This window comes from Bos taurus, chromosome 5 (assembly GCF_002263795.3).
Source record: "Bos taurus isolate L1 Dominette 01449 registration number 42190680 breed Hereford chromosome 5, ARS-UCD2.0, whole genome shotgun sequence".
NCBI classification, from domain to species: Eukaryota; Metazoa; Chordata; class Mammalia; order Artiodactyla; family Bovidae; genus Bos; species Bos taurus.
Genome location: NC_037332.1, coordinates 63,699,918 through 63,725,228, shown reverse-complemented (window position 1 = coordinate 63,725,228; position 25,311 = coordinate 63,699,918). Strand labels below are relative to the sequence as shown.

At 38.6% G+C, this 25,311-nt stretch overlaps 1 protein-coding gene and 1 pseudogene across 4 annotated transcripts in view; one reads left to right on the top strand and one right to left on the bottom strand.

Annotated features, from left to right (window-relative positions):
- Positions 1 to 25,311, top strand: part of ANKS1B (ankyrin repeat and sterile alpha motif domain containing 1B) — a 1,158,555-nt gene that overhangs the window by 321,839 nt on the left and 811,405 nt on the right. The window lies entirely within an intron of this gene.
- LOC789481 (large ribosomal subunit protein mL40-like) lies at positions 6,514 to 7,019 on the bottom strand (annotated as a pseudogene).

The window sequence follows — 25,311 nt, the reverse complement described above, 5'->3', positions numbered from 1 at the left end:
AATAATTGTACACACTTATTTGCTCTATTTATGGAGTGTCATCATGTATATGAGGGTCTACATTCCAGTTGTGTGGGGGAAGCAAGACTCACTGGCTTTGATTAGGACTGTATCATGCTTCTCTCTCTCCAACAACCACCATCATGTCTGTGCCACCCTTCAAATGTGGGCCTTATTGAATAGTGAAGCTGAAAATTATTCTTCCCCCTTGAGAATGGAGAGAACAATACCAAAAGGGACCAAAGTAGCAATTCTAAACGTTTTGGGATATGGCACGTCTACACCCTTAAGAATGTTCCACACTGAGGAAAAAATAGTTACTCCTGAAACTACTCGTTGTTGGATTGATTAAGCATTGTGCTGCAGTGTGAAAGGAAGGTTCACCAAGAACAGATTTCATATATAAGAATAGATTATTATTTTAACCAACACAAAATATATGAAAATAACATTTGTTATGTGTCTGAAAACTGTAGTCATGGTTACTTTGACCATAAGAATATATTTTCTCTCCTCTTTATCCTGGAAAGAAATGAAAACATCTGTTTCTGAGATTTTAGAACAATAAATAGCATTAATTTTGATTCCAATTCTAGCATAAGTATTTATATCAAATGAGATAATCTCTTCAGCAAAATGTTTCTAAAAGGAATTTTAATAATTCTCTTTGATTTCTTTGGGACTAGTTCTGCAAAGTCATTGGAACAATAACTAGCCATCATACAGTAAGATCAGAATTATAGGTTTTATGGATTCAATTACTGTTTATATCCAATATAAATTATTTAACCAGCTTTTACATATATATTGGGTATACAGCACAGTATTAGTGTTATGAAAGATACAAAATAAAAGAAAGAAAAAAAATCAAGTGACCTGAAAGGTCTTGAACTCTACGAGGAAATATATTTCTAGAGTAGAACATTGAATTTATAATAATTTTTTCAGTTTGTATGTTAAATACAAAGACAAGTCAAAGTAAGAAAATAAACATTTATTTAGAGTCAGGGTAATCTCCAAAAAGTCAGAGATTTTAAGTCTATTTTGTTCAGAATATTGTTTCTCTGATTACCACAAAAATACATGTTCATTGAAGACAATTTGAAAAAGAAAATTGTCTTTTTTTCTATATAAACATCCTGAAATAAACATTGCTTCAGTGAATTTGGCTAACACTTTTTCTTTTCCCTGTAGCTATTTTCTTCTTCAAACATTCTTCCCAACCCTCTTCATCTGCCTGTTTCTTGCTCATCCTTCAGAACCTTATTTTCAATGGCACTTGTCCTCAAAAAAGTTTTCAAACCTCCTACCTGAGGTCCTCTGCTAATATGCTCCTGTTTAGTCTCTGGGTTTCCTCTGCATTCTTGAAATATTTATGATCCTGGACTCTGGTGTATGCTGGCAGTACAGTGACAAACATGATGAACAGGATCTCTATGATAATGGAGTTGGCAGTTTTAATGGAGACAGCTAAGAAACAAACAAAAATGAATGTACACATATAATTTTGTTGTAGTTACATGTAAATGTATTTTTCTCACCAGACTACCAACCCCAAGGGGTGAGAACAATGACTGTTTGGTTTAGAGAACTTAGTAAATAAATGTACATGTGTTTTAAATGAATGGACACTGAAGGAATGAACAAATAAGCTAATCTTTTTGTGTGCTTTCTCAAGATATTTCATGTACATAAATATTAAGATATGATCAGGCTACCCAAGATGACTGTTCTCTTGTTTTCTGTACATCCCCTGCTCAGCCAGTCCCTGCCTCAAGTATACCCTACTCACATGACTGACCCTCCTACATACTTGCCCCAGGCCCAAAGGAATGATATAGCTTTAGATAAGAACTCTCCACTGTGCTTAAAAGGATGGTGAGGGGTATGCTGCTCAGCTGGTTTCCCTGATAACCCATGAGCCAACCTTAAGTCAACTCCTCTACAGCTAGCAACCTACCCCTGTCCCTAAGAGCAAAGACTGCTGCCATGTCCTGTCTGCCTTCTGCCTTGTCCTGTCTGCCTTCTGCCATATACAGTGAGGTGTTTCTCCAGGACCTTGCTTCAGACATGCAAGATTCCCCTATCGATTAAACTAGTATGTCTCTGTTGCTAACTTTCAGCTCTTTCCTTCCATCTTGAAGCTGGGCAGGTATAGGCCTTCTAATCCTGCTTGGTTCATCCCAATCACAAACATAACAGTTTTCATATTTACTCAAAATTGAAATCTTTTGATGAATACATAGTATACTTTTTCCACTTAATATTATGTCTTGAACATACTCTTATGTGAATAAACATTTTAATGTGATCAAATATTTTAGTCTGGCATTTCACATGCTGTATTCTGCATAGAAGTTAAAAAGCAGGGTGACAGTTATACAGCCTTGATGTACTCCTTTACCAATTTTGAACCAGTCTGTTCCATGTCTGATTCTAGCTGTTGCTTCTTGACCTGTTTCTCAGGAGACAGGTAAGGTGGTCTAGTATTCCCATTGCTTTAAGAATTTTCCACAGTTTATTGTGACCCACACAGTCAATGGTTATAGCATAGTCAGTGAAGTAGAAGTAGATGTTTTTCTGGAATTCTCTTGCTTTCTCTATGATCCAACAGATATTGGCAATTTGATTCCTCTGCCTTTTCTTTGCATGATATTTAATTTTAAGAATATACTAGAGTGATTTTTAAATTGTTGAGATTATTTTCACTCTTTTCCTGACTCAAACTACACAGTCATTTAGATTGTTGACAGTAGTTTACTGTTATAAATTATGTTCTGATGAACACATTTATGCATAAATTCTCTATCTTTGATTTTATTTCCTTGGAAAAATTGAATCACTGAACAGAGGTAACTATCTTTTTAAGACTTTTATAGTTCAGTTCAGACACTCAGTCATGTCCAACTCTTTGTGACCCCATGGACTGCAGCATGCCAGGCTTACCTGTCCATCACCAACTACCAGAGCTTACTCAAACTCATGTCTATCGAGTCAGTGATGCCATCCAACCATCTCATACTCTGTCATCCCCTTCTCCTCCCACCTTCAATCTTTCCCAGCATCAGGGCCTTCTCCAATGAATAGGCTCTTCACATCAGATGGCCAAAGTATTGGAGCTTCAGCATCAGTCTTGAATATTCAGGACTGATTTCTTTTAGGATTGAATGGTTTGATCTCCTTGCAGTCCAAAGGGACTCTCAAGAGTCTTCTCCAACACCACAGTTCAAAGCATCAATTCTTCAGTTCTCAGCTTTCTTTATGATCCAACTCTCACATTCATACATGACTACTGGAAAAACCATACTTTAACTATACAGACCTCTGTCAATATATATATTGACTTTTATATATATTGCCAAATTGCATTACAGAAAGGTAAGTTATAGTTTGTTAAGGGAAAATTTATATAATTTCATTAGTTTTTTTTTTTAACTCAATAACATTTTAATGAAGATACTATGTAATATAGGCTTGGATTGTTTTATTTTTCTTCCTTCCTCCACAATACTTTCCAGCAGCATTTCAACTTCTCCTATCTCTTGAGATAAACCATTTTATTAAAATTATCTTTTACTATTCAAAATATTATTTTAAGCTTTTTCCTTATTTTTTAAAATTAATTTTTATTGGATTTTCATTAGATTTTGAAACTAGCAATAGATGTGACCTCTAGGATTGACTAGTTTGATCTCCTTGCAGTCCAAGGGATTCTCAAGAGTCTTCTCCAGCACCATAATTCAAAAACATCACTTCTTTGGCACTCAGCCTTCTTTATGGTATAACTCTCACATTCATACATGGCTACTGGAAAAACTGTAGCTTTGACAATATGGGCTTTTGTCAGCAAAATGATGTCTCTGCTTTTTAATACACTGTCTAGGTTTGTTGTCAGAGCTTTTCTTCCAAGGAGCAAGTGTCGTTTAATTTCATGGCTGCAGTCACTGTCCTCAGTGATTTTGGAACCCAAGAAAATAAAATCTGTCACTGCTTCAACTTTTTCCTCTTCTGTTTGCCATGGAGTAATCTTAGTTTTCTGTTCTTAGTTTTTTGAATGTTGAGTGTCAAGCCAGCTTTTTCATTCTTCTCTTTCATCCTCATCAAGAAGCTCTTTAGTTCCTCTTCACTTTCTGCCATAAGGGTGGTGTCATCTGCGTATCTGAGGTTATTGATATTTCTCCCAGCAATCTTGATTCCAGCTTGTGTTTCTTCCAGCCCAGCGTTTCTCATGATGTACTCTGCATAGAAGTTAAATTTAAGCAGGGTGACAATATACAGCTTTGACACACTCCTTTCCCAGTTTGGAATCAGTCTTTCATTCAGTGTCCAATTCTAACGGTTGTTTCTTGACCTGCATACATGTTTCTCAGAGACAGGCAAGGTGGTCTGGTATTCCCATCTCTTTAAGAATTTTCCACAGTTTGTTGTAATCCACACAGTCTAAAGCTTTAGTCAATGAAGTGGAAATTTTTCTGGAATTCTCGTGCCTTTTCTGTGATCCAACAGATACTGCAAATTGATCCCTGGTTCCTCTGCCTTTTTCTAAATCCAGCTTGTACATCTGGAAGTCCTTGATTCACATACTGCTGAAGCCTAGCTTGAAGGATTTTGACTATTACTCTGCTAGCATGTGAAATGAGTGCAATTATCTGGTAGTTTGAACAATCTTTGGCATTGCCCTTCTTTGGGATTGAAATGAAAACTCACCTTTTCCAGTCCTGTGACCACTACTAAGTTTTCCAAATTTGCTGACATACTGAGTGTAGCACTTTAACTGTTATCATGTTTTATGATTTTAAATAGCTCAGCTGGAATTCTGTCTACTCCACTAGTTTTGTTTGTGGTAATGCTTCCTAAGCCCTACTTGACCTCACTCTCCTGGATATGAAAGTGGCCCTAGGTGAGTGACCACACCATCATGGTTATCCTGGGTCATTAAGACTTTTTTTTTGTATAGTTCTTCTTCATTGTATTCTTGCCACGTTTTCTTAATCTCTTCTGCTTCTATTAGGTCCTTGCCATTTCTGTCCTCTATTGTGCCCATCTTTGCATGAAATGTTTCCTTTTTATCTCCAATTTTTTTTGAGACATCCCTAGTCTTTCCCATTCTATCATTTTCCTCTATTTCTTTGCATTGTTCAGTTAAGAAGGCTTTCTTATCTCTTCGTACAATTCTCTGGAACTCTGCATTCAGTTGAGTATATCTTTACCTTTCTCCTTTGCCCTTTGCTTCTCTTGACTTTTCTCAACTATTTGTAAGTCCTCCTCAGACAACCACTTTGCCTTATTGCGTTCTTTCTCTTTAGGATGGTTTTGGTCACTGCCTCCTGTGTTACAATGTTACAAAATTCTGTCCATAATTCTTCAGGCATTCTGTCTACCAGATCTAATACCTTGAATCTACTTGTCACCTCCTATATATTCATAAGGGATTTAATTTAGGTCATACTTGAATGGTCTAGAGGTTTTCCCTGCTTTCTTCAATTTAAGCCTGAATTTTGCAATCAGGAGCTCATGATCTGAGCCACAGTTAGCTCCAGGTCTTGTTTTTTCTAACTGTATAGAGCTTCTCCATTTGGCTGCAAAGAATATAATCAATGTGATTTTGGTGCTGACCATCTGGTGATGTCCATGTGTAGAGTCATCTCTTGTGTTTTTGGAGGAGGGTGTTTGCTATGACCAGTGTTTTGACAAAACTCTGTTAGCCTTTGCCCTGCTTCATATCAACAATTAATTGTATCAATAAGAAATGCATGTATTATTAATATATCTTGGAGTGAAGAGGGAAAGGTTTGGGAATCTTGAGACAGGTGAATGCCAGATAAGAGAATTTCAAAATTTTAAAATAGATGTTTAGAAGCCTCTGTAGGATTTTGAGTTGAGGGATAAAAGTGTCTCTGGAGGCAAACATATCTTAACTCAAAGTAGTAACTTGGGGACTTTAAGCACTTGAGTTTACTGACTTAATTTTGAGCTCTGTTTCACTTACCTTTCAAGGGCTTAGGGATACTGGATATTTTGCTGGTTCTCTGTCTCATACTACTACAACTGGGATATTTGTGGGAGGCTATTTCAAGTCCTCTCTACTCAAATCCCTCTCTGAACCATTTTTAACTCTCTCCATACGTGCTCAATTGTGGACATTGCCTTCCTCCTCCTCCTTTCCTCCCTCCCTCCCCCCACTTCCTTCCTTCTTTCCTTTCTTCCTTCCATAGTTTGTATATATTAACAGCAAGCTCCAATACTTTGGTCACCTAATGTGAAGAATTGACTCATTGGAAAAGACCCTGATGCTGGGAAGATTGAAGGCAGGAGGAAGGGGATGACAGAGGATAAGATGGTTGGATGACATCACCGACTCAATGGACATGAGTCTGAGCAAGCTCCAGGAGTTGGTGATGGACAGAGAGGCCTGGTGTGGTGCTGTCCGTGGGGTCGCAAAGAGTCAGACATGACTGAGTGACTGAGCTGAACTGATGATTTTGTAAGGCAGCCTTGAATCCTGGTCATTCTGATTCTCAAAAGCAGTGTGTTCTGAGGACAGCTTCCTGTAGCTCTCTCTTGAATTCCACTGGTGTGTACACCTTGATGATGTTGTGGTACTGGCCTTCTGGAGGCATGTGATCTGGCCTTTCCCTCTCAAAGGGGAACAGACTGGAGTCCCATTTGATGGCATCCACATGTAGTTCCCTGGGATGCAAGTTGCAGCTCCTGCAGTGCTTCCTGCTGGGCCTCAAGCATGGGCCCGATGACCTCCCTCTCCATCTCGTGCTCTCCCTGCTTATACAGGGACCACTTCTTCAGAAGCTGAGCTCTCATCTCGTCTCTTCAAAGAGCAGTTCCCCCTGAGACTGCTGTTTCACTTTATCCAAGAGCTCACAGGGATAATAAAATCCTCAAAGGGAATTAACTCCTGGCTAGACTTTCTTCTTTTTCAAATGGTCTTTTACTGCTTGGTCTTTTTAAAGATTTAACTACTTCTTTCACAGAGGTTCTGCTCTCATGGGAACAAGTTCTGAGACGATCAACAATGAAGCTTTCTGATAAGTGTCACTATGTCTGCCAAATTCCCAAAGCATCCATGGCCTTTAGGTTGCTTCCAGGCGTGCATTCATTTGCATTCAGGGCCCACATGCCCCACACAGAGATTCTGACATAGCATTTCTTTAAGGAGAGTCTGTATGTTTCTCATTTGTACTAGGGAAAAAATTTCACTGACCAGAGATTTCCCTAATCTTATCTGATAAACAGTGATAAAATAGGCAGGGCAATGGAAGGTATCATAATTTAGAGGGGATGAAAACATCCATTAGTTTAATATTTCCAAAATATTGTCTCTGTTACATTACCGTTACATGTGGCATTTAAGAAAGTTTGTCATGGCACTAAACTCAAGGTGAGCTGAGCATGAAGAGAGCCTGGAAGCAGGTCATACACTACATGCTTACCTCCTGGCAGCCATTTAATTAGAATATGATAGGCTTCCCCGTAGGAAAGTTCTAGAAAATCCAATATAGCTTGTAATTTCTCTGGGGGGAAAAAAACCCCTTAAATATGCTTTTTACTGAGAGTTGGCTTCAAATATTATCTTTATATATAAAAAATTAAAAATTTTTTCTCAACACAAATTTCTGGCAGCGCTCTATTAATCATCATAAACTTTCTCCCAGAGTTCAGAAATCTTTTTAGAAAGAAGGGAGAAAATAGATATTTTTCCTCTGTAGAATGTAAATGAATTTTCGGTGTAAATCATGTGGATTTATATCGAGTAACTAGGCAGTTTATTAATTCTAGGAGTGTTTAGCTCAAAGCATATTATGTGCACTGTAATTTATCTCAAAGACTCAGTAGTAGCCTTATGTTTTTTCCTTTTTCCAGAGCTTAGCCTTCAGATACTTGTTCTTTTATATTAACTTTGCATTGTTTCATTATATTTATCCTTCATATTTCAAGATTTTCTTCACAAAAATTTTAGGCAATATATTATAATATCTGATCCAGTGTACCTTGTACACCTGTGTTACAGACCACTATTCTTGCCCTCCTTAATCAGTAGAAGTTGATCAGAGGCAAGACAGGAAATTCAGGCAAGGCTTTATTGGGTCGCTTTCAACAACAGTGGGGGAGCAAGAACAAATAACAGTTTCCCTTGCTGGCATGTTCTGAGCTGGGGCATGAGTTGGTTCCAGGGGTCAGGCTGGAGGGGTGGCTTAGGTGGTTTGCCCACCCCTTAATGTGCAGGGGGCATGTGCAGTACCCTACTTTTGCTTCAGGCTCTTTTGAAGTGACAAGTGGTGTTTTGGTTTCTTTGTACCTTTTGTCCAGAATCTGTCCTAACTGCACATGCATGCAGTTAATTTTAGTCCCATATAGTTTATATTTTGTTGCTCAAGGAGAGTTGTGTCCAAGCTGCAAGCACTGCAACAAGGATCCCAGGGCCCAGGCCTGTCTCACTTGTGCTGAAGATCTATTTGGTTCTCATCATTCCCTCTCCTCCTTTGGTGTCTACAACACTTTAATCTTTTCATTCTTTCCTTTACTGTGTGACTAGTTGACTTCTCTTTATCCTTTTAGTCCCTGAATGTTGATATTCACCACAATTCTATCCCATAGATTCAAGTATTTTTAACCTAGATATTTCTCCTGAGCTACAATGTGCTTAGTCACTCAGTTGTGTCTGACTCTTTGCAGCCCCATGGACTGTAGTCTGCCAGGCTCCTCTGTCCATGGAATTCTCCAGGCAAGAATATTGGAGTGGGTTGCCATTTCCTCCTCCAAGGGATCTTCCCAACCCAGGGATCAAGCCCAGGTCTCCCATGTTGCAGGTGGATTTTTTTACCATCTGAGCCACCAGGGAAGCCCTCCTGAGCTATAGATCCCATTTAAAACTACTTGTATCAGCATCTTGGTCTGGATACATCAGAAGTGCCTCATGTTGCAACATATCCAAATATGCTAATTTTCCCCCCTAAATTGCCTTGAAGCATCATTATCCACCCTTATAAGGCTAGAACACTTAGCATTTTCTGTGATCGGCTGTTTTCATGGCCATTGCACTAATTTAGCACTCATTTTTTCTTTGTTGTTGTTTAGTTGCTAATTCCCATCCAACTCTTTTGTGACCCCTTTGACTCTAGCCCACCAGGCTCCTCTGTCCATGGGATTCTCTAGGCAAGAATACTGGAGTGGGTTACTGTCTCCTCCTCCAGGAGATATTTCTGGCCTAGGGATCAAACCCAGGGTTCATGCATTGGCAAGCTGAACCACCAGGGAAACCCTTGAGGCCACAAATCTTAAAAGGCTGTTCAATACATGAGTTGATTGACTAAAGTAAAAAATTGAGACTGAACACTATATAGAAGGTTAGAGATGAGTGGTATACATTTTAATGAGCAATAATGAGCATTATAATTAGTTGATCATTAGATGCTTCTTATACTTTCTATTTCCCTTAGTTTCAGTGTCATGGCTGTGTATTTATTTGCTGTTTCAAAGGTAATATTCGTACTGAGAGGTCTTTTTCAGTATATGATCCTATGTCAAATTCCAATGTTATAACATGTGGTTATTGATTTCTACCCCCTCATTGTCAATGTGATCCTAGTGAAATGATCTTACAGTATATTGGAAGCATACTTTATATATGTGCCAGCAATCTGTCTCCTCATAATACAAAAAGGAGTAAGATCTGATGGAATAACCTCTTTACTTACTCTGCCATTTGTTTTATCTCATTTTTATTGCTGTTTCTTACTCCCAGTTTTTCTAATTATTCTCATCAGTGACAACTTAGAGTACAATCAAAATCCTCTTGGTAACAAATACGATATGTATAATACATTTTAATACAGTGGATTTTTACATGAAAGAATTCAAATTTGGGAATGCTTTGCCATATTTCAAAGGGCTTTGTGTCATTAACTCAATTTTCATATGCTTATGCTCATGACATTATAAAATTAAAGTGCTGATACCCTTCTTTATATTCAAAAGCAGAGACATTACTTTGCCAACAAAGGTCCGTCTAGTCAAGGCTATGGTTTTTCCAGTAGTCATGTATGGCTGTGAGAGTTGGACTGTGAAGAAAGCTGAGCACCGAAGAATTGATGCTTTTGAGCTGTGGTGTTGGAGAAGACTCTTGAGAGTCCCTTGGACTGCAAGGAGATCCAACCAGTCCATTCTGAAGGAGATCAGTCCTGGGTGTACTTTGGAAGGAATGATGCTAAAGCTGAAACTCCAGTACTTTGGCCACCTCATGCAAAGAGTTGACTCATTAGAAAAGACTCTGATGCTGGGAGGGAATGGGGGCAGGAGGAAAAGGGGACGACAGAAGATGAGATGGCTGGATGGCTTCACCCACTCGATGGACAAGTTTGAGTGAACTCTGGGAGTTGGTGATGGACAGGGAGGCCTGGCATGCTGCAATTCATGGGGTTGCAGAGTCGAACACGACTGAGCGACTGGACTAAACTGAACTGAACTGACCCTTATTTGGATAAATTGTTAAATGCCTAAATCCTCCCTCTATTCTTTCTGTGTTTCCTTCCTTTTCTGCCTCCCTTTTTACTTTTTACATTGTTACTTTTATCAGGTGCATATTTTCTAAAATGAACACTGTTGTGAAAAAGAAGAAAAGAGACTGGGTTCTTTAAGAGCAAAAAGATACACTTCATTTTAGTTTTTTTTCAGAGAAGTAGGTCTCAAGAGGTCAATGCAGACATCGACAGGTAAATTTTGAATGCTACTGCTGCTAAGTCACTTCAGTCGTGTCCGACTCTGTGTGACCCCATAGATGGCAGCCACCAGGCTCCCCCATCCCTGAGATTCTCCAGGCAAGAACACTGGAGTGGGTTGCCATTTCCTTCTCCAATGCAGGAAAGTGAAAAGTGAAAGTGAAGTCGCTCAGTCGTGTCCGACTCTTCGTGACCCCATGGACTGCAGCCTACCAGGCTCCTCCATCCATGGGATTTTCCAGGCACTGGAGTGGGGTGCCATTGCCTATGGGCATATACATATAAGGGAGCAGGTGTGTGCCAATGGTGTCCGGAAGAAACGGTGTTAGTGATGTATACTGGGATCTATGTATTTTGTTTCCTCAACTAAAGGAAACTAAAGTTAAAATCCTTAGGATCCCACAATATTTTTGTTGTCTGTCCTACCACATGGAATATAGTATTGTAGAATATAGTAATTTAATAAATGCTTGTTGATTCATGATCTAACCTGCCTGGGAGTTTTATACAATGCTGCATATCCTGAAGAAACAACTTGGCATTAGTTGGTGGGGGGACCCTGAATTTATTTGTTGCTTACCTATGATTTACATAACTTTTCAGTTTACTTCACAGTCATTTATTCTAAAAAGTCATTCATTAATGGAGTAATTCAAATGGAGAAGAAATAGGACTGATCATAAAATAATACTGATAACTTAGTGGAGATCTAAAGAAGCTAGGTATAATATGTTTCAAATTAGTTGTTCTTATTGTTTAGTTGCTAAGTTGTGTCCAACTCTTCTGTGAGCCCATGTACTATTGCCTGCAAGGCTCCTGTCCATGGGATTTCCCAGGCAAAATACTGGAGTAGGTTATCATTTCCTTCTTCAGGGGATCTTCCTGACCCAGGGATTGAAACCGCATCTCCTGTGTTAGGAGGCAGGTTCATTACTACTGAGCCACCAGGGAAGCCCTGTAGATTAGTACCATTCCTTAACTTATAGCCATTATAGCACCTAGCCTACTGAGAATCTTAAATGTTTATAATGAATTATAGTAATTCCCCTTTCCCATTCTGTTCTCAAGATCTTCTTTGAGGGAAAGAAATGGCAGTTTATACATTTCCATTTATATTTGTTATGTTTCTTTACATGTTTCATTGCTTAACTCAGATACTTAACAAGAATCAGTTGCTTTGTTTCTTTCTTACCACGGGGGGTGGAAAAAAAAAAACCCTCTCACATTTTTTTTTCATTTTTTTAAATTTTATTTTTAAACTTTACATAATTGTTTTAGTTTTGCCAAATATCAAAATGAATCCACCACAGGTATACATATGTTCCCCATCCTGAACCCTCCTCCCTCCCCATACCATCCCTCTGGGTCGTCCCAGTGCACTAGCCCCAAGCATCCAGTATCGTGCATAGAACCTGGACTGGCATCTCGTTTCATACATGATATTTTACATGTTTCAATGCCATTCTCCCATATCTTCCCACCCTCTCCCTCTCCCACAGAGTCCATAAGACTGTTCTATACATCAGTGTCTCCTTTGCTGTCTCGTACACAGGGTTATTGTTACCCTCTTTCTAAATTCCATATATATGCTTTAGTATACTGTATTGGTGTTTTTCCTTCTGGCTTACTTCACTCTGTATAATAGGCTCCAGTTTCACCCACCTCATTAGAACTGATTCAAATGTATTCTTTTTAATGGCTGAGTAATACTCCATTCTGTATATGTACCACAGCTTTCCTATCCATTCATCTGCTGATGGACATCTAGGTTGCTTCCATATCCTGGCTATTATAAACAGTGCTGCGATGAACATTGGGGTACACGTGTCTCTTTCCCTTCTGGTTTCCTCAGTGTGTATGCCCAGCAGTGGGATTGCTGGATCATAGGGCAGTTCTATTTCCAGTTTTTTAAGGAATCTCCACACTGTTCTCCATAGTGGCTGTACTAGTTTGCATTCCCACCAACAGTGTAAGAGGGTTCCCTTTTCTCCACACCCTCTCCAGCATTTATTATTTGTAGACTTTTGGATCACAGCCATTCTGACTGGTGTGAAATGGTACCTCATAGTGGTTTTGATTTGCATTTCTCTGATAATGAGTGATGTTGAGCATCTTTTCATGTGTTTGTTAGCCATCTGTATGTCTTCTTTGGAGAAATGTCTATTTAGTTCTTTGGCCCATTTTTTGATTGGGTCATTTATTTTTCTGGAGTTGAGCTGTAGGAGTTGCTTGTATATTTTTGAGATTAGTTGTTTGTCAGTTGCTTCATTTGCTATTATTTTCTCCCATTCTGAAGGCTGTCTTTTCACCTTGCTAATAGTTTCCTTTGATGTGCAGAAGCTTTTAAGGTTAATTAGGTCCCATTTGTTTATCTTTGTTTTTATTTCCAATATTCTGGGAGGTGGGTCATAGAGGATCCTGCTGTGATGTATGTCGGAGAGTGTTTTGCCTATGTTCTCCTCTAGGAGTTTTATAGTTTCTGGTCTTACGTTTAGATCTTTAATCCATTTTGAGTTTATTTTTGTGTATGGTGTTAGAAAGTGTTCTAGTTTCATTCTTTTACAAGTGGTTGACCAGTTTTCCCAGCACCACTTGTTAAAGAGCTTGTCTTTAATCCATTGTATATTCTTGCCTCCTTTGTCAAAGATAAGGTGTCCATATGTGCGTGGATTTATCTCTGGGCTTTCTATTTTGTTCCATTGATCTATATTTCTGTCTTTGTGCCAGTACCATACTGTCTTGATAACTGTGGCTTTGTAGTAGAGCCTGAAGTCAGGTAGGTTGATTCCTCCAGTTCCATTTTTCTTTCTCAGGATCGCTTTGGCTATTCGAGGTTTTTTGTATTTCCATACAAATTGTGAAATTATTTGTTCTAGCTCTGTGAAGAATACTGTTGGTAGCTTGATAGGGATTGCATTGAATCTATAAATTGCTTTGGATAGTATACTCATTTTCACTATATTGATTCTTCCAATCCATGAACATGGTATATTTCTCCATCTATTAGTGTCCTCTTTGATTTCTTTCACCAGTGTTTTATAGTTTTCTATATACAGGTTTTTAGTTTCTTTAGGTAGATATATTCCTAAGTATTTTATTCTTTCCATTGCAATGGTGAATGGAATTGTTTCTTTAATTTCTCTTTCTGTTTTTTCATTATTAGTGTATAGGAATGCAAGGGATTTCTGTGTGTTGATTTTATATCCTGCAACTTTACTATAGTCATTGATTAGTTCTAGTAATTTTCTGGTGGAGTCTTTAGGGTTTTCTATGTAGAGGATCATGTCATCTGCAAATAGTGAGAGTTTTACTTCTTCTTTTCCAATTTGGATTCCTTTTATTTCTTTTTCTGCTCTGATTGCTGTGGCCAAAACTTCCAAAACTATGTTGAATAGCAATGGTGAAAGTGGGCACCCTTGTCTTGTTCCTGACTTTAGAGGAAATGCTTTCAATTTTTCACCATTGAGGATAATGTTTGCTGTGGGTTTGTCATATATAGCTTTTATGATGTTGAGGTATGTTCCTTCTATTCCTGCTTTCTGGAGAGTTTTTATCATAAATGAGTGTTGAATTTTGTCAAAGGCTTTCTCTGCATCTATTGAGATAATCATATGGTTTTTATTATTCAATTTGTTAATGTGGTGTATTACATTGATTGATTTGCAGATATTGAAGAATCCTTGCATCCCTGGGATAAAGCCCACTTGGTCATGGTGTATGGTCTTTTTAATGTGTTGTTGGATTCTGATTGCTAGAATTTTATTAAGGATTTTTGCATCTATGTTCATCAGTGATATTGGCCTGTAATTTTCTTTTTTTGTGGGCTCTTTATCAGGTTTTGGTATTAGGGTGATGGTGGCCTCATAGAATGAGTTTGGAAGTTTACCTTCCTCTGCAATTTTCTGGAAGAGTTTGAGCAGGATAGGTGTTAGCTCTTCTCTAAATTTTTGGTAGAATTCAGCTGTGAAGCCATCTGGACATGGGCTTTTATTTGCTGGAAGATTTTTGATTACAGTTTCAATTTCCGTGCTTGTGATGGGTCTGTTAAGATTTTCTATTTCTTCCTGGTCGAGTTTTGGAAAGTTGTACTTTTCTAAGAATTTGTCCATTTCTTCCACGTTGTCCATTTTATTGGCATATAATTGTTAATAGTAGTCTCTTATGATCCTTTGTATTTCTGTGTTGTCTGTTGTGATCTCTCCATTTTCATTTCTAATTTTATTGATTTGATTTTTCTCCCTTTGTTTCTTGATGAGTCTGGCTAATGGTTTGTCAATTTTATTTATCCTTTCAAAAAACCAGCTTTTGGTTTTGTTGATTTTTGCTATGGTCTCTTTTGTTTCTTTTGCATTTATTTCTGCTCTAATTTTTAAGATTTCTTTCCTTCTACTAACCCTGGGGTTCTTTATTTCTTCCTTTTCTAGTTGCTTTAGGTGTCGAGTTAGGTTATTTATTTGACTTTTTTCTTGTTTCTTGAGGTGTGCCTGTATTGCTATGAACTTTCCCCTTAGAACTGCTTTTACAGTGTCCCACAGGTTTTGGGTTGTTGTGTTTTCATTTTCATTCGTTTCTATGCAAATTTTGATTTCTTTTTTGATTTCTTCTGTGATTTGTTGGTTATTCAGCAGCATGTTGTTCAGCCTCCATATGTTGGCATTTTTAATAGTTTTTCTCCTGTAATTGAGATCTAATCTTACTGCATTGTGGTCAGAAAAGATGCTTGGAATGATTTCTATTTTTTTGAATTTACCAAGGCTGGATTTATGGCCCAGGATATGATCTATCCTGGAGAAGGTTCCATGTGCGCTTGAGAAAAAGGTGAAATTCATTGTTTTGGGATGAAATGTCCTATAGATATCAATTAGGTCTAAGTGGTCTATTGTATCATTTAAAGTTTGTGTTTCCTTGTTAATTTTCTGTTTAGTTGATCTATCCATAGGTGTGAGTGGGGTATTAAAGTCTCCCACTATTATTGTGTTATTGTTAATTTCTCCTTGCATACTTGTTAACATGTGTCTTACATATTGCAGTGCTCCCGTGTTGGGTGCATATATATTTATAATTGTTGTATCTTCTTCTTGGATTGATCCTTTGATCATTATGTAGTGACCTTCTTTGTCTCTTTTCACAGCCTTTGTTTTAAAGTCTATTTTATCTGATACAAGTATTGCTACTCCTGCTTTCTTTTGGTCCCTATTTGCATGGAAAATCTTTTTCCAGCCCTTCACTTTCAGTCTGTATGTGTCCCCTGTTTTGAGGTGGGTCTCTTGTAGACAACATATGTAGGGGTCTTGTTTTTGTATCCATTCAGCCAGTCTTTGTCTTTTGGTTGGGGCATTCAACCCATTTACGTTTAAGGTAATTACTGATAAGTATGATCCCGTTGCCATTTACTCTATTGTTTTGGGTTCAAATTTATACACCGTTTTTGTGTTTCCTGTCTAGAGAATATCCTTTAGTATTTGTTGGAGAGCTGGTTTGGTGGTGCAGAATTCTCTCAGCTTTTGCTTGTCTGAAAAGCTTTTGATTTCTCCTTCATATTTGAATGAAATCCTTGCTGGGTACAATAATCTGGACTGTAGGTTATTTTCTTTCATCATTTTAAGTATGTCTTGCCATTCCCTCCTGGCTTGAAGAGTTTCTGTTGAAAGATCAGCTGTTATCCTTATGGGAATTCCCTTGTGTGTTATTTGTTGTTTTTCCCTTGCTGCTTTTAATATTTGTTCTTTGTGTTTGATCTTTCTTAATTTGATTAATATGTGTCTTGGGGTGTTTCGCCTTGGGTTTATCCTGTTTTGGACTCTCTGGGTTTCTTGGACTTGGGTGATTATTTCCTTCCCCATTTTAGGGAAGTTTTCAACTATTATCTCCTCAAGTATTTTCTCATGGTCTTTCTTTTTGTCTTCTTCTTCTGGGACCCCTATGATTCGAATGTTGTAACGTTTAATATTGTCCTGGAGGTCTCTGAGATTGTCCTCTTTTCTTTTAATTCGTTTTTCTTTTTTCCTCTTTGATTCATTTATTCCTACCATTCTATCTTCTAATTCACTAATCCTATCTTCTGCCTCTGTTATTCTACTATTTGTTGCCTCCAGAGTGCTTTTGATCGCATTTATTGCATTATTCATTATATATTGACTCTTTTTTATTTCTTCTAGGTCCTTGTTAAACCTTTCTTGCATCTTCTCAATCCTTGTCTCCAGGCTATTTATCTGTGATTCCATTTTAATTTCGAGATTTTGGATCAATTTCACTATCATTATTCGGAATTCTTTATTAGGTAGATTCCCTATCTCTTCCTCTTTGGTTTGGTTTGGTGGGCATTTATCCTGTTCCTTTATCTGCTGGGTATTCCTCTGTCTCTTCATCTTGTTTATATTGCTGAGTTTGGGGTGTCCTTTCTGTATTCTGGCAGTTTGTGGAGTTCTCTTTATTGTGGCTTTTCCTCGCTGTGTGTGGGTTTGCACAGGTGGCTTGTCAAGGTTTCCTGGTTAGGGAAGCTTGTGTCGGTGTTCTGGTGGGTGGAGCTGTATTTCTTCTCTCTGGAGTGCAATGAAATGTCCAGTAATGAGTTATGAGATGTCTATGGTTTTGGGGTGACTTTGGGCAGCTTATATCTTGAAGCTCAGGGCTGTGTTCCTTTGTTGCTGGAGAATTTGCCTCGTATGTCTTGCCCTGTAACTTGTTGGCCCTTGTGTGGTGCTTGGTTTCAGTGTTGGTATGGAGGCATTTGATGAGCTCCTGTCTATTAATGTTCCCAGGAGTCAGGAGTTCCCTGGAGTCAGGGTTTGGACTTAAGCCTCCTGCTTCCAGTTATTGGTCTTATTTTTACAGTAGTTTCAAAACTTCTCCTTCTATACAGCACCATTGATAAAACATCTACGTTAAAGATGAAAAGTTTCTCTACTGTGAGGGTCACTCAGAGAGGTTCACCGCGTTACATGGAGAAGAGAAGAGGGAGGAGAGAGTTAGAGGCGACCCAAATGAGATGAGGTGAAATCAATAGTGGAGACAGTGGGGTAGCCAGTAGTCACTTCCTTATGTGCACTCCACAACTGGACCACTCAGAGATGTTCACGGAGTTATACAGAGAAGAGAATAAGGAGGAAGGAGACAGAGGTGGCCAGAAGGATAAAAGGGGGGAATGAAAAGGAGGGAACAGATCCATCCAGTAATCAGTTCCCTAAGTGTTCTCCACCATCTGGAACACACAGAAACTCACAGAGTTGGGTAGAGTAGAGAGGGGTTAGGGAGGAGACACAGGCGACCTGGTGGAGAAAAAGGAGAGTCCAAAGGGAGGGAGAGCAGTCAAGCCAGTAATCTTGCTCCCTAGTGAAAAATGGGTCCTGAGGATTGGGTTCTTAAAGGTACAAAATTGGTAACAAATACATAAAAGCAAAAATTAAAAATCTAGAGTAGAGTTTGGAATTTCAAAAATACGATGTTAGAAAAGAAGAAGGACGAGAAAGAGAGAAAAAACGAACAAACAAGGTTGCGAAAATTATAAAGAAAATGCAGGTACAAAATTGATAACTAATACCAAAAAGCAAAAATTAAAAATCTAGAGTAGAGTTTGGAATTTCAAAAATACAATGTTAAAAAAAAGGAAGAAGAGACATAAAGAGAGAAAACAAACAAACAAAAACAAACAATGTTGCAAAAATTATAAAGAAAATACAGGTACAAAATTAATATCAAATACCAAAAAGCATGAATTAAAAATCTAGAGTAGAGTTTGGAATTTCAGATATACAATGTTATATAGAAGAAGAAGAGAAAGAAATAGAAAAAAAAAAGTCACAGAAATTATAAAAAAACTATAGGTACAAAATTGATAACATATACCAAAAAGCTAAAATTAAAAAACTAGAGTAGAGTTTGGAATTTCAAAAATACAATGTTAAAGAAAAGAAGAAAAAAAGAAAAAAAAAAACAAGGTCAAAAAATTATAAAATATATATATATGAAGTTTGCTGAAGAAGAAAAAAATAGGGTCTTTTTTTTTTTTTTTTGCAAAGTAATAGGTTATAAAAGTGAAAATTAAAGGAACAATAAAGGACTTAAAATTTTTTTTTTCTAAAAATTAAAAAAAAAAAAAGAGAGAGAAAGAATGATTGTAAAAATAGTAAAAATATATCTAGGACTTTTTCTGGTTTTGTTGTGAGTATTATGGGTTCAGTTCATTTTTGGCTAGTTCCTTGGTCCGACTTCTATTTCTCAAGATCTATAGGCCCCTTCCTATGTAGTCCGTAGTAACCATGGGGTTTTAATCTATTGCCTGTAGCTTCCAAGGCGTTTCCCTCTGTTATAACTTCTTCTGTTTGCTGGTCTCTTCAGTGTCTGGTTACCACCCTGACACAAAGGGGATGGTGGGATTTTTTTTTAGGCTCACTTGTTCAGTCGCGCTGTGGGGAGGGAGGGAGGGATGCTGCAAACAAATAACACTGGCGTGCGCTCGCAGTGCCTCAGCCACACTGGGTCTGCCCCCACTCACGGCGCGTGTAGCCTCCCTGCCCACACTGCCTGGGCTCTAGGTTGTTCCGCCGGGAGCAATCCGAGGCCGGCCCTGGGCTGCATGCACCTCCCAGGTCCAAGTCGCTCAGGTTCAGGCACTCGGGTAGTCCTCAGAGGCGCAGACTCAGTTGGGCCTGCGTTTTGTGCTCTTCCCAGGTCCGAGCAGCTCAGGTGATGAGGTGTTTGGCAAGCGCCAACGCTGCGACTTATTGCTCCCCGCCACTCGGTTGTCTGGGTGTAAAACTGGCGCACCTTCTCAGGCAAATGTTGACCATCCAGACCCCCAAGAAGTTTTAGTTAGCAAAGAAGCCTGCTTACAGTTTTATAGATAATGTCTCTCTGGGGCTGCGATTGCCCCCTTCCGGCTCTGGCTGCCTGTCACCGGAGGGGGAAGGTCTGCAGCCGGCTATCTCTGTTCAGTCCTTTGTTCCGTGCGCGAGCCTGGCGGTGTCTTAGGTTGGGGCTGGCTTTTCGCCTGGTAGATATCCCACAGTCTGGTTTGCTAGCCCAAATTATTTCGCTCAGATAGTGCTCAGGGTATTCAGGCCAGATTCTTACTCTCAGCAATGCAGCCCACGCCGCGCCTCCCTGCCCAGCCCCCGCTTGCTAATGGCGTGTGCAGGCGTCTGCGCTGCTTCTCCGCTGGGGGAGTTACCGTAGGGCTCGCAATCTGCGAGTTTTAATTGTTAATTTATTTTTTCTCCCTGTTATGTTGCCCTCTGTGCTTCCAAAGCTCGGCACAGATTCTGCAGTGAGAAAGTTTCCTGGTGTTTGGAAACTTCTCTCTTTTTAAGACTCCCTTCCCGGGACGGAGCTCCGTCCCTCCCTCTTTTGTCTCTTTTTTTGTCTTTTATATTTTTTCCTACCTCCTTTCGAAGAGTTGGGTTGCTTTTCTGGGTGCCTGATGTCCTCTGCCGGCATTCAGTAGTTGTTTTGTGGAATTTACTCGACGTTTAAATGCTCTTTTGATGAATTTGTGGGGGAAAAAGTGTTCGCCCCGTCCTACTCCTCCGCCATCTTGGCTCCTCCTCTCACCCTCTCACATTTTGGTTGTAGTGATTAACTTTGGTGTTGCCAGAGTAATGTAGTGCATCAGATCAGATCATTTGCTCAGTCGTTTCCGACTCTTTGCAACCCCATGAATCGCAGCACGCCAGGCCTCCCTGTCCATCACCAACTCCCGGAGTTCACTCAGACTCACGTCCATCAAATCAGTGATGGCATCCAGCCATCTCATCCTCTGTCATCCCCTTCTCCTCCTGCCCCCAATCCCTCCCAGCATCAGAGTCTTTTCCAAGGAGTCAACTCTTCGCATGAGGTGGCCAAAGTACTGGAGTTTCAGCTTTAGCATCATTCCTTCCAAAGAAATCCCAGGGCTGATCTCCTTCAGAATGGACTGGTTGGATCTCCTTGCAGTCCAAGGGACTCTCAAGAGTCTTCTCCAACACCACAGTTCAAAAGCATCAATTCTTCAGCGCTCAGCCTTCCTCACAGTCCAACTCTCACATCCATACATGACCACTGGAGAAACCATAGCCTTGACTAGATGGACCTTTGTTGGCAAAGTAATGTCTCTGCTTTTGAATATGCTATCTAGGTTGGTCTTAACTTTCCTTCCAAGGAGTAAGCGTCTTTTAATTTCATGGCTGCAGTCACCATCTGCGGTGATTTTGGAGCCCAGAAAAATAAAGTCTGACACTGTTTCCACTGTTTCCCCATCTATTTCCCATGAAGTGATGGGACCAGATGCCATGATCTTCATTTTCTGAACATTGAGCTTTAAGCCCACTTTTTCACTCTCCACTTTCACTTTCATCAAGAGGCTTTTGAGTTCCTCTTCACTTTCTGCCATAAGGGTGGTGTCATCTGCATATCTGAGGTTATTGATATTTCTCCTGGCAATCTTGATTCCAGCTTGTGTTTCTTCCAGTCCAGCGTTTCTCATGGTGTACTCTGCATATAAGTTAAATAAACAGGGTGACAATATCCAGCCTTGACGTACTCCTTTTCCAATTTGGAACCAGTCTGTTGTTCCATGTCCAGTTCTAACTGTTGCTTCCTGACCTGCATACAGATTTCTCAAGAGGCAGATCAGGTGGTCTGGTATTCCCATCTCTTTCAGAATTGTCCACAGTTTATTGTGATCCACATAGTCAAAGGCTTTGGCATAGTCAATAAAGCAGAAATAGATGTTTTTCTGGAACTCTCTTGCTTTTTTGATGATCCAGCGGATGTTGGCAATTTGATCTCTGGTTCCTCTGCCTTTTCTAAAACCAGCTTGAACATCAGGAAGTTCACGGTTCACATATTGCTGAAGCCTGGCTTAGAGAATTTTGAGCATTACTTTACTAGCGTGTGAGATGAGTGCCATTGTGCGGTAGTTTGAGCATTCTTTGGCATTGCTTTTCTTTGGGATTGGAAGGAAACTGACCTTTTCCCGTCCTGTGGCCACTGCTGAGTTATGTAACAAAAATTAATGGTATAATTCTTTAGTAGTATATGTATATGTGCTGTGTCTTTTCCTCCATCTTTAAGTCTCAGAGCACTTGGTTCCTGACAAAGCACTATTTTTGATGGTACAATAAACTTGTCATTTCTGGAACCAGATGTATCTCAGCAAAGCCTTATGCAAAGTTTGTTGTTCAGTCTCCAAGTCGTGTCCAATTCTTTGAGATCTCATGGACTGTGGCATGCCAGGGTTTCCTGTCCTTCACTATCTCCCAGAATTTGCTCATATGTGTAAAGTGTATGTTAAATATAACAAAGGGGGATAAATGTTTCAGGAATATACAGAGTGAAATATTTTATGAAATACAGTCATTGTCACTTTTTTGAAAATAAGTATTAAACTTTAAATTTGGTTCCTGACACTTTATTTCTTGTTCTTGTATTGACATGCAATTTATTTATAACAAATTTCATCAATTGTAGTTACACAATTTGTTGAGTTTGACAGGTGTAGACTATGTTGAAATTGCCATCACAATCAAGTTATATAGTTCTGTTGTCTTAAGTTCCCTTATGTACATTTACAATCAGTTCCCTCCAGACCCAGGTCACAAGTATTCTTTGATCTGTTTGCTTCCTCTATAGTTATGCATTTTCTGACATAACTATTGCATAGTACTACACTCAAATAGTATGCATTCTTTTGTGCCTTGGCTTTATTCACTCATAATAATATTTTTTGAAATTCATCTACATGCTGACTTTGAAAGCACATATACTAAAATTGAAATTCATCTATTTGTCAGTTATTTGTTCTTTTCATTACTAGGTAGCATTGCTTTTTATGGATATAGCACAGTTTGTTTTTGTGTGGATATAAGTTTTCAACTCCCTAGGTAAGTACCAAGGAGCATGATTGCTGGATCACGTGGCAAGAATATATTTAATTTTATGAGAAACCATTAAACTGTCTTTCAAAGTATCTGTACCATTTGGCATTCCTACCAGCAGTGAATGAGAGTACCTGTTGTTACACAATCTCCCCAGCATTTGGTGCCATCAGTCTTCTGGATTTTTGGCATTCTTGCCTGGAAAATTCCATGGACAGAGGAGCCTGGTAGGCTGCAATCCGTGGGTCACTAAGAGTCGGACACGACTGAAAGACTTCACTTTCACTTTTCACTTTCATCCATTGGAGAAGGAAATGGCAACCCACTCCAGTGTTCTTGCCTGGAGAATCCCAGGGACGGGGGAGCCTGGTGGGCTGCTGTCTATGGGGTCTCACAGAGTCGGACACGACTGACGCAACTTAGCAGCAGCAGCAGTAGGTGTACAGTGGTATCTCATTTTTAATTTTAATAAAGTCATCTCATCAAGTCTTTCTTCATGGATTATGCTTTTGATGTTGTTTCTTAAGGGTCCATCTAGATTCTCTTCTATATTATCTTCCAGGAGTTTTATAGTTTTGCCTTTTGTTATCTATATTTACGTCTATGATCTGTTTTGAGTTAATTTGGTGAACATTGTAAAGTTTGTGTCCAGATTTTGTTGTTGTTGCATGTTTGGTTGTTTCAGCACCATTTTTTGAAGAGATTATCTTTGATCCATTTATTGCATTTGCTACTTTGTCAAGAGTCAGTCAACTGTATTTAAGTGGTCCTATTTCTGGTTCTCTGTTCTGTTCCACTGATATCTCTGTCCTTTCACCAGTACCGTCCTGTCTTGATTATTGTAGCTTTGTAATAATTCTTGATTGCTAATGTAAGTGGTATTTTTATGGGATTCCCAGGTGGCTCAGTGGTAAAGAATTTGCCTGCCAATGCAGGAGACTTAGGAGGCACACTGCGGCATGCCAGGGTTCCCTGTCCTTCACTATCTCCAGGAATTTGCTCATATATGTAAAGTGTATGTTAAATATAACAAAGGGGGATTTTCTTTTCTTCTATCCCTGGGTCAAGAAGATTCCCTGGAGAAGAAAATGGCAATCCACTCCAGTATTTTTGCTGGGAAAATCCCATGTACAGAGAAGCCTGGAAGGCTACAGTCTGTGAAGTTGCATAGAGTTGGACACGACTGAGCAACTGAGCACACACACATTGTATTTTTAATTTCAAACTCCACTGTTCATTGCTAGTATGTTAGGAAAGAAATTATTTTTTTAAAAACGAGCTTTGTTTATTTTTGTGTAAGGTGTTAGACAGTGTTCTAGTTTCATTCTTTTACAAGTGGTTGACCAGTTTTCCCAGCACCATGGATTAAAGATCTAAACGTAAGACCAGAAACTATAAAACTCCTAGAGGAGAACATAGGCAAAACACTCTCCGACATACATCACAGCAGGATCCTCTATGACCCACCTCCCAGAATATTGGAAATAAAAGAAAAAATAAACAAATGGGACCTAATTAAACTTAAAAGCTTCTGCACAACAAAGAAAACTATTAGCAAGGTGAAAACACAGCCTTCAGAATGGGAGAAAATAATAGCAAATGAAGCAACGGACAAACAACTAATCTCAAAACTATACAAGCAACTCCTACAGCTCAATTCCAGAAAAATAAATGCTTGTTTGTTTATTTGGGGAGTAGTCCAGAGAGCTGGGTAAAATGTTTTAAAAATTCAGGCTTCATAGGCTGTTAGACTAGCTCCTAGATATACCATTTATGTGTTTGTCTTTAGAATGTTCCATACCCTTCTTTTGTTTCAGGTCAATCAAGTCTTATTTATTTATATAAAGAACATTTCTTTATAATAATAACCTGGCTGTAGGAAGCCCTTAGGACAGTTCTATAATTATTAAAATAATCAAGTTCTTTTGAGAAAAATCATTTTCTCAATGATGATATTCTCCAAAGTTTGGATTAAATTACCTCAGTTGGTAGAGATCTCAAATTACAGAAAGACCTGTAAATGTAGAAGAATACAAAGACAGGAAATGTGTTTGCATAGTATATTTGAACCCTTCTGGGTTTCTTCTTCACTGCACACTTAAAATAAGCATTTGAGAGTTAGACAGAAATAATACCACTCTAAGCATACTGAATATTTGAGTCACATGCTACATTCTGTTATTGTGATTCTAACTTAACACTTAATCATTATATATAAATATAGAACAGAGTTGTTTTGACCAAAATTTAAATAACATAGGTGGCACCAATTATTGAGTCTCCAAGGTCCTTTATAAGGGTTGAGGAGAAAGAAAGATGTGGTTATGCTAGGTTTTATAAATATTAAAATAACTCATTGTTTTCAAAAAGACATTTAGAAAGTTGAACTTCTAAAAATTGGAATAATTTTCCAGTACATTATAATATCTCAATAATATAAAAGTCTATGTAATGCACAGAAGAGTTGCATATTGGACTTTTAACATGAAAAGTAAATCTCTTTTAGGTTTAGTCTGAATTGCTTTATGGGGTTTGCTTTTAAGAAAAGCCTCAGCAACTTGAAAAAATATACTTGAGAACTATGTGGTAAGATGTCTAATAAGCTCTATTTTATCTGCTTGGTAAATATGAATTTCACCATACTTTCTTAGATTTATTTGCTTAACATAAGCAGAATTTAGATATATTGTTAAACCTATCTTAAAATTGATCATTAAAGTACATGC